Source organism: Vombatus ursinus, unplaced genomic scaffold (assembly GCF_900497805.2).
Source record: "Vombatus ursinus unplaced genomic scaffold, bare-nosed wombat genome assembly UNPS02015175.1, whole genome shotgun sequence".
NCBI lineage: Eukaryota > Metazoa > Chordata > Mammalia > Diprotodontia > Vombatidae > Vombatus > Vombatus ursinus.
The window spans coordinates 2,401,411-2,412,110 of NW_020954953.1; the positions used below are offsets into that span (position 1 = coordinate 2,401,411).

General features: G+C 39.5%; 1 pseudogene; it reads right to left on the reverse strand.

Moving 5' to 3' along the window:
* Positions 1-392: 392 nt before the first annotated feature.
* On the reverse strand, positions 393-1,765 carry LOC114031444 (annotated as a pseudogene).
* Between the last annotated feature and the right edge of the window lie 8,935 nt (positions 1,766-10,700).

Genomic DNA, 10,700 nt, shown 5'->3' on the forward strand with positions numbered 1-10,700 from the left:
CATAATAATGAATCTTGGCCCTTTCCACCTCTTGTTCAAACTTACTCCTCCTAACCTAATATTTTTTGTTTGTTTGTTTGTTTTTTAATTTTTAAAAATAAAGGTAAACAATGAAACAATCAATAATATATTTCTTCCCCTCCTTTTCACCTCTTTCCTTACCAGGTTCCTATTTTCAGTATTGGCTCCCTCTCCTCCACCACCACTCACAAACATAGAGGTTTCCAATTGAGAAAATGAAACTGCTCTAAGTATAAGTAGACTTGATGAGTGGATGAGCCTAATTATGTACATATTCAAAATAAAAATGAGCACATCAGCATTCTATGGGCTCTGAATGACTTGTTTTTAATTCCCCCTTCTTTTAGCCAAACTGGAAAAATTATCTGGACCTAATGCTTCAAAACAAATCCCCTGCCCCGGTCAGTGAAGAATGCTTTGAAGCCAATGAAACCAAAAATGTCCATGTTTGTGCCCTCCACATCCAGGTCTTGCCCACTGTTATATCAAGTCTTTTTTTCTTTGGGATTAGAAAGAATAGTGAAGGCTTCATTAACTTCCTTGAATTTCTTCTTTTCTTCTTTCTTGTTTTCAGCACTGGTCTCATATTTCTCATCGGGATGTCTCATTAAGGCTCTCTTCTGAGAAGCATTTCCTCTTCAGAGGTATTCTTGTCCACACCTAGAATCTTACTGTAATCTCTCTTCTTACTCTCCTAATCTCCAACAGCATATTTTTCAGGAGCTGCTTCTGTTTTTTTGTTTTCTCTGACTGATGTATTTTCTCATGGTCCTGCATCACTTCCTCATACTTTTGTGTATCCGTGTAACATCCTGATCTTCTCAGGTAGGCTTTGATGTGTTACCCAGTTTCACTTCGTTCATGTACTTAACTGTCGCCTGGTTATTGCAGTGTTTAGATTTGTTTTTATATTGTTGGGTTCTATCCTCAGGATTTCTGTGTATACTGCATATACTAGTTTGTAATTCCCTTCTTTAAATGCTTTGCTGCCCCCAGCCCCCACCCCTGCTTTAATGGGGCAGGACAAACCTTCTCATGATCTGGGGCCATCCTGAGGGCGTATACAAAACAAAACAAAGCAAAACAAAAAAACCCCACCAACATCAAAACAAAACTGCTTTCTAGAAACAGTCATCCTAATAAAGACTGAGGCCTCTCACAGGCTGTATCTGCATTGGTAGTCTCTAACCATAAAATATCGCCAGCAACAGACTGTGCCTCTGGATTGTCGGACCCAACAATGCTGAACACTCTGTTTTGAGGATTTTTGAAGTAATGATGGACCAGAGGCAAATACCAGGGCACCATCCAAGAGGCAAATACCAGGGCACCATCCAGGCAAAAGATAATCTTCTAATAGTTCCATTTTTCAAAGTCCAGTTATTTTCTCATATTCTAGGACAGTCCTAGAATTCTTGAAATCAAATTGTAGTTGGATATTTCTGTGAGCAGTTCTGGAGCTTTCTGGAAGCAGTGAAAGGCCAGTCTTAGAATTCAGACAGAGATGGCATTGGCCTTCTCAGAGGTGACCCCAGATAGAGGAGTCATATAGCATCACTAACTGGTAGGTGTCTCTGAGTATTTCCCAGAAGCTCCTTGGAATTATCAACATGACAGCTTGGTGACCACATTTTTAGGGTTCGTGATGGTAGCTTTTGTGTAATAGTTATAAGCTTCACTGTAATCTTACTTGGCAATCATTTCCTTGTTCCTTTAAAGATTCTGCTTCTAACCCATTCTCCATCCTCACCACCACCACCTCTAGAGCCTCCAACCCTCTTGTTTCTCCAAGTCCATTTCTCCTCCTCTCCTAACTTTCCTCCCTTTAGTCTTGATCCTGTGGTTAACAAGTTCAACAATACACTGTCTTCTCTCCTTGAATGACTTATCCCCTTGTCCTAACAACCATTCAGCTAATTGCCAACCTTCTGCAATCATCTCCCTTCACTCTTCCATTACCTGAGCTGCTGAACATTGCTAGAAGAAGTCATGAACCTGATAATTGGGTCCACTACAAATTAATATTATTAAATCCCAACTGGGTCCTCAATGCTACATGGAAATCCTTTTATTACTGTCTATTTTATTCTCCGTTACACTACTTAAAGCACCTGTTCTGAATCTTTTCCTCTGTCTTCAACTGCCTTATCTACCACCCCACCCTTACTTCTCCATCTCTAAACTGATGATATTGAAGCTGTCCAATCTTAGCTTCAACATGGACAGGAAACTAAGTGGCCAGAGGATTGAGTGCTGAAAACTCTGAGTTCATATTCAGCCTCAGACACTTCCTAGTTGTGTTATCATGAGCAAGTCTCTTAACCGCTGTCTGCCTCAGTTTCCTTAATTGTAAAATGGGAATAATAATAGCACCTACCTCACAGGGTTGTTGTGAGGATCAAATGAGATAATATTTATAAAATGCTTAACATGGTGAGTCTGCTCATGTAGTAAGTGATTTAATAAATGCTTGTTACCTTCCCTTCCCCCCTTAGCTCTCTCAAATCCTCTATTCTTGTTTCCCAAAAACCCTTAACACTATCATTTGTTATCTTCTCCTTTGCTCTGTCTTAGAGGATGAGATGATGCTTCTTGCTAAGGCTAGCCACTTCATTTACATGACAGCTCCTCTCTTCTCTTTAAGAATGCCCCATTGAGTTGGAGGGTACATGGGAAATTTGGGACACTAATGCACTGTTGGCAGAGTTGTGAACTGAGCCAACCATTCTGGAGAGCAATTTGGAACTATGCCCAAAGGGCTATAAAACCATATATACTCTTTGATCCAGCAATACCACTATTATATCCCAAAGAGATTAAAAAAAAAAGGGGGGGGGAGAACCTATTTGTACAAAAATATTTATAGTAGATCTTTTTGTTGTGGCATAGAATTAGAAATTGATGGAATGTCCATCAATTGGGGCATGAATGGACAAGTTGTGGTATATGACTATACTGTGGTATATGACTATACAATATTATGCTAAAAGAAATGAAGAGCAGGTGGATTTCAGAAAAACCTGGACTTACATGAACTGATGCGAAGTAAAATGAGCAGAACCAGGAGAACATTGTACACAGTAACAGTAATATCATATGATGATCAACTGTGAATGACTTAGCTATTCTGAGCAGTACAATGATCCAAGACAATTCCAAAGGACTCATGAAAAATGCTATCCACCTCCAGAGAAAGATCTGATGAAGTCTGAATGAAGATCAAAATATATTATTTTTCAATTTTGGGGGTGTTTTTTGGTCTTTTTTCACAACATGACTAATATGGAAATATGTTTTACATGATTGATCATGTATAATTATTCATAGTATTCCCCTCTGTCATAACTGATTTTGATTATTGTGGTTTTGTTTGTTAAAGACAGCAATCAGAAAACCTCCAAAACCCATGAACAAGAACGACAACACAAAGGCTTCCTTTCATAGAACTTCTTTGTCACTGTCATAAATTAAATTCCTGGTGTTCTCACGTATCTTGTTAATATAAAACACTTACCATGACTGTTTAATTGTCTGGCACTCAGCACGCATTTTAAAAACAAACCATGAAAAAACTCAAAAACATTTAAGGGAGTAACGGATATTCTTGGCTTCTTGAATAGTCATAAAAAAAAAACCAACGATTTGTTTAGCTTATGTCAGTTAAAAAGGCATAGTTTCCAATGGAAAAGAGAATGCCAGAAAGAGTCCCTGAAATGAGTACTGTTATTTTTTGGGGGGTTTCATGGAAAAGTACGGGATGATTAAAGGAAGTGTCCACTCAGAAATACTCCCCATGTCAGTGGCAGGCAATGCTATGGCTCTTGGCTCTCAGAGATGTCAGTTCAGATCAAAGACTCCATCACTCCTCTGTCTGTAAAAGAAGTGAGAAACTTTAACTGTGAAAAACCATGCAGAGCTTATTCTTGTTCTGGGCAGTGTTTGCTCTGAAAACAAAGAGGACTAAAAAGGAGCTTTCAAAAATGTTCTAGTTCAGGATATAGATTCCCCCTAAAGTTAACTTGGGCTGGGGGAGTAGAGAAGTGTGAAATCCAGAAGCCAGATTACTGCTGACAGCTACCAGAATGAGTGCTGGGGAGAACCAGAGGGAGGTCCTCTCCTTTCTGTACTGAGGGGCACACATATTTACCAAAAGCGGAACAGACCATCAAGCAGAAAATTAGCATTACCTTCATCATCATCATCATCATCATCACCTGTTAAGAGAAAAAAAAATCAGAAAAAAGAGAGCACTACAAAAGACCTAAGGCCACTTCAGGGTCTAATCTGCCTTCAGATATGAAGGATGAGTGAGTCATTCAAAGTGTGAATTCCTAAGAATTCAAAAGACTGATGATGAAACAGACTTCCCAGTTCTTGGGTGAAAGGTGATGAATTGGAAATGATCAGACATGGTTTATATTATTGATTTGTTTTCGTTGCCTATGATTTTTTGTTATGAGGGGGACCTTCTGCTTGAGGGGGAAATGTAGGTTAATTGGTAATTGTATATATAAAGAAAGAAAGCATCAATGAAAAGAGAGGTGAAGTGCCAGAGTGGATAGAAAGCTGGCCTTAGAACCTGGGTCTGGGTTCAGGTCCTGCCTCTGACATGTAGTAGCTTTGTGACCCTATACAAATCACTTTTCTTCTCAATTCCCTAGGCAGCTCCATCAGTCAACAAGCATTTTAAGGGTTTACTATACTCCAGGCACTATTTCAAAGAGTTCACATCAAATGAAGGAGACAACATGAATGGATGGATGGGTGGATGGATGAATGAATGGGTATTCATTAAGTGCTTACTATGAGCAAAGTTCTTGGCTAAGTACTAGGGATACAAGTAGAAAAGGAAGACAGCGCTGCTCTCAAAGAGTCACGTTCTAATGGGCACAAAACACACACAGGAAGACTCAAGCTACAAGTCAAATAGCAAGGTCCCAATGGTCTTAAGGGTGCTGTAGTAATGCATAAGATAATGCATATTCTTCACTTTCAACTGATAAATATCGGTTATCTATTTATAGTTTGGAACCATTTGAGAGTGCTGAGGACTTTGGTGATGAGAAATTTCTTTCCCAAAATGAGGTTGCAGCACTTGCAGAAGTAGGTCCCACATTCCATGTCCATAGATATTTCCTGGGATGATGGAAGGGGGTGAGCTAGAAGCAGGACCTGAGGTCTGGGGGATGCTGCCACTCCTGGAGCTCTTGGGCTTATGTGTTGATCAGTGGCAATTGTCAGCAGTTGGTGGTGTTAATGATGGTGAAGAAAGGAGGTCCTTCTCCACAGTCATTGCCTTCCTCAGTGATGGCTGTGGGGCTGGAAGCAAGGCTAGTAGTCTGGGATAGTGGCAGAGAGGAAGCACTACTATTCCCAGCGTTCTCGGGTTAAGGGTCCTTGGCTATATTCATCTGAGTCTGAGTGGATGTGGTGCTTGAGGCCATGGCAGTGATTTATCTTGCCTGGCACACTCTGCCTCCCTGCTCACCCTCAGAGTACGTTGTTACTTCAGCTACAAGCAAGTAGTAAATTAAAGCTATAGACAATAGGAATGGAAGGTAATCTCAGGGAGAAGGGACTTTGGGGTGGAGGCTGGGAAAGGTCGATAGAAGGTGGGATTTAATTAAGTCTTATAGGAGTCTAGGGAAGCTACGATGCAGAAGACGGGAGGGAGGGAGAGTTTTCCATTCATGCATGGAGGACCTCCAGGCAAAGCCAAGGATGTGCGGCGGGAGGTGGAAGATCTTGCGTGAGGAAAAGCAAGTCACTATATCATAGAGTATTTGGAGGGCAGTAAAGTGAAAGAAACTTGGAAAAGCAAGAAGGGACCAGACTGTAAAAGGCTTTAAATGCCAAACAAGCAATTTTGGCTTTGATCTTGGAGGTAATAGGGAGCCCTTGGAAGGGGTCCTGGTGCAGAGGCGTCCAGACTTTCACTTCAAGAAGACCTTTGAAAGCTGAGCAGAAGATGGCTTAGCAAGAGGAGGAACATGAGGCAGGAAGCTCAATCAGAAGGCTATTTCAGTAGTCCAGGAGAGAGGCGATGAGGGATTGCACAAGGCAGGGGTGGCTGCGTGAGAGATGTTGTGAAGGTAAACATGCCAAGATCTGAGGAGGCATGAAGAGTTTTGGAATAGCTGCTGCAGTGAGATAGGAAATCAATTAGGAAGGTATAAAAAGTGTGCCTTACTACAGTGAGAGTGTAATCAAAATGATTTAACAGATTTGTAGTGGACCCAATAAGAATGGTTTTGTAATTTTTTTCCATCTCCATTTTGTAGCACATGAATAGGAATGAAGGAGGTGTATGATGGAAATAATTCAAGGTCGGGGCTTGGCAAGGGATAGGGTCAGGATAAGGGAGAATCGGATTTGGGTGTTGAAGACAAAATAGAGTTGAACTCAGTCATCAGGGAGGTGAAATATGGCAAAGAAGCGTGTGTAACTAGTGCATGGGGTTATGTCCTGGTAAAGAAGTGAGGGATGAAAAAATTGGATGTCATGGTGAGGATGAAGAAAAATGTTAGGGATTTTAAGGCATAGGAGAAGATGGAATGGTAAGTTGCAGAAAACAGACCTACCTTTTTGATAGAGGGAGTGCTCTTATCTGGGAGTTTCTTATACCGATGAAATCACAGATGCAAAAGAAAACAATTAGGACTCCAGAAGGAGATACAAATAGACTACATTTAAAAATTTTATATAAATTTTATATGTGTCCTTAACAAGTCAAACCGTTTTTTAACAGAGGTTCACATTTTCTTAAACAATCCTTTCTTGTTCTTTATGTAGCAAAATGTTTGTGATTATTGATCATTGAGTCTCAATAACAAAGAAAATTTAAAAAAAAAGTTGAGTGTCCCAAAGAACTCATCGTCTGAACTACCCATTTGGCATTTGAATTTGGTTTTGTAGTTATTTGTGTTCAAGCTAAAGTCCTGCCATGATATCTTATTGAGGTGTGGAGATGACCCTGTGTCCACAAGTTCTTACCCAGCCAGAAAGGTGTCAACTACTCTCTCCGTAATATTGACTACCTATCCTCTGAGGACCAGCCCAGCTATGTACAGAGAGACCTATTGTCAGATGGTTGAATGATGATAGTGATGATAATAATAATAATTTTATTCTTATAACTGGTATTTAAATAATGCTTCCAGGTGTCAAAAGCTCTTTGTATGTCTTATCTTATTTGATCTTCACAACAACCATGTAATGCATGTGCTACAGTTATTACTATCGTCATGTTAAAATGAAGAAACTGAGGCTGAGTTTAAATGACTTGCCAAAGGTCATATAGCCAGTATGTGTCTGAGGCAGGATTTGAATCCAGATTTTCCTGATTTTCCTCCAACACTCTATCCATTATGCCCTGATGCCTACTCCAGATGATACTTTTACTTGACCATAGCAACCTATGAAATGGATTAATATACAAAATAGCTCCTAAGTCTTGTGTGACTACTTTTTCCACCATGAGGGTGGCAGAGTGATGGAAAAGGTGGAAAAGGATGATAAAAATCAGTTCTTAGACCATCTACAAATATTAATTTGACTGTTGGCACACAATTTCTGTTCAGTGATCAACAACTTGGTGTGGTACCAGGGGAGCTTAACTTGACCATATTTTTTAACAGTCAAATCATATTATGATTAGTCTGCAACTTGATGGTATTGAGATTTTTGTTACAAATGAAGCTAGAGGATAATAAAGAATTCACAGCTAAATGGAAAGACAGTTCATAGACTCTTCCCAGCACTGTGAGTGAGAACACCGGAGGAACATTATGTTCTTAGTAGTTACATTTCATGGGATACTTGGTGACCATGGCAAACAGTCCTCATGATGAGCATAAGGACAGAGATGATCATGGATATAATTACAGATTAAACACCATCAGCCACTGCAGAAGATGAAGCAGAGAGATTCTATGAAGAAAGTGATAAGATCTTTCAAACTGCATCAACATATACTTTGACATTTACCAAAATCAACACAAAAATGGGCATGGGGGCAGCTAGGTGGAGCAGTGGATAGAGTTCTGGCCTTGGAGTCAGGAAGACCTGAGTTCAAATCCAGCCTTAAACACTTGACACTTACTAGGTGTGTGACCCCGGGCAAGTCACTTAATCCTGATTGCCTCAAAGGCAAAAAAAAAATTGGGCGTGGGGAGGATGTAAACAATTACTTAGGAAATGATAGTTTGGAATCAAGAGATGATGGAAGCCAAAGGCTGGCACTATAGATTAATCAAAAAACTCAAAGCTGTTTATCGTGCATATCTTATTAAAGAAGAATATTGAAGAGCACTTTATGCAACCAGCACTGAATGATACAATTTTCTTAAAAGTGAAATTGACTATATTTGAATAGGAAAAAATGTACTACTTGTCTGTGCTCAAGTTGCATCTTTTCCCAGCATCTGTTCCCACTGTCCTTTGTTCTGAAAATAAGTTAGTTAGTTTGTTAGTTCTCCTAAATAGAACTGTTAACTTGAAATACCTTTTTGCTGCTTACTAGTTGGGTGACATTGAGCAAATCAACTTCTAAGTCTCAGTTTTCTTGTCTTCAAAATGGGAGAGTTAATGCTTACTCAGAAAAAGAGAGTATGGCATAGAGATGGAGAGGAGACCTGGAATCAGGAAGGCTAAGGTTCAAATTCTTTATGTGACACATACTGACTGTTTGATCAACAGCAAGTCACTTAACCTCTGAGAGGTTAAGACAACTTTTTAAAACCTTAAGTTCCTGAAATGTGCTGATCTGTATTGATAGAGAAATTTCATCACCAAGAGCTTCCTATACCAAAGAAACCACAGAGCTGGTTAGAACTAAACAAAACAAAAAACCCAACTTGTCCTACATTCGCAAGATCACTTGATATAATGGATGTAGAAGGGCTTTGTGACCAAGTGCTGTATAAATCTAAGCTGTTTAATCCAATAAAGTTGATTTGAGATTTAAAAATTTTTTTAAATAGCTATTAGAACAAAGAGTCTTTTATTCAGAAGAATTTACTTTTTTTTTTTTTTTTTTTTTTGTAGTCTGGACCAGTGATATCTTTGGTGAGAAAAGCTCTTGGGTATGGAATCTCTCTCTCTCTCTCTCTCTCTCTCTCTCTCTCACTCTCTGTGTGTCTCTCTGTCTCTCTCTCCCCACTGATGCAGAGATTGGCTGCTTGTCAGTAATTTACAGCCTTAGAGCACTGCTGGGAGGATTGAGATATTAAGTGACTTACCCAGAGAATACATATCAGAGGCAGGATTGGATCTTCCTGGTTATATCAACTATTCCAGAGGGTCTCCAACTTTTGGTTCTCAGGACCCCTTAATACTCTTTTTTTTTTCCCAGCCAAAGACAAGGTTTATTAAAGATCTGCCATATTGGCCAGACTCTTAAGGAATCTGAGCACCTGTGAGCTATTGGCTAGATTGTAAAAATCTGAGTAATGGCTAAATTATAAGAATCCGAGCATCTTAATGGAGACAAGATGGGCTTTATATACAGAAAGACTATGGGAGGGATCTAGGAGTGGCCAAGTAGTCTATAAAGTAATAGAACTCCAGAACTGGAGAATGGAACCCAGATAGGATTAAGGGTGGGAAGTTGTTGGGGGACATAGGACAGTCTAGTCTAGGTTAAGGGCAACAGAGAATTGGAGATTAGGTGTAGCTACAAAGAAAGGCCAGTTGATGGGATTATAGCCTAAGTGGACCACCATTGGGAAAGTCCAGGGTTTTTCCTTTTTAAGGTCTAGATCCCATCCTCATCATTCCCCCCTCAAACAAATGGGACCCAAATTCTTTTGGGGTAAGGGGCGAAGGTCTTGGCTTCTGAAACTGCTTCCTGCTGGCAAGGGGAGTAGAGCTGTCCCTGCCTCGAGGGGGTCCCAAAGAGGAGGTTGACTGAAACCAAGCACAGGCTGCATCCAAGGAATGATGACCCCTTAATACTCTTTAAAAATTATTGAGGACTCAATAATTCAAATAATTCAAAAAAAGAGCTTTGGTTTATGTAGGTTATATCTATCAACATTTACCACATTAGAAATTAAATCCTCTTATTATTATAAAACTAGTTTTGACCTTGTGGACCTGCTGAAAGGCTCTCGGAGACCTCCTGGGGTACCCAGGCCACATTTTGAGAATCACCATATTACATCATGCTGTATCCCTATAGTTTACATACCATAGTTTACATACAGTTGATAGAGAGATAGATTGTTAAACATATGCTTTAAATGCATGTTGTATAAAAAAAGGTCTTTGAATGTACTGAATATTCATGGGATACAAAAATAAACAATATCAATAATATTTCTTTTTTTAAAAAAAAGAAAGAAAAGATCTGAGAAGTTGCAAAGTTTCTATTAAATTCACTGATCTAAGGTTTTGTCAGTTTTCTCTTTCATCTATGTTTCTACACACATGCTGTTTCTCGAGAAACTGTCTTCTATTTTAAGTTCTGGTTTTCAGGTTCTTTTAAAGGTGGGAATTTGAGAAATTTAATTACTTATCTCCAAGTATACAAGGGCAGATGATCCAGATTAGGAAAATTTTGGCCCCTTGTGTCTGCTCCTAGTTGTTAGCAGAGATTCACTAACCCTCTTGAGAGAGTAAAGAGAGAAAGTAGTGAGAGTAAGGACTTTCACTCCTGTCTAGATGTGATGGATGAGGAG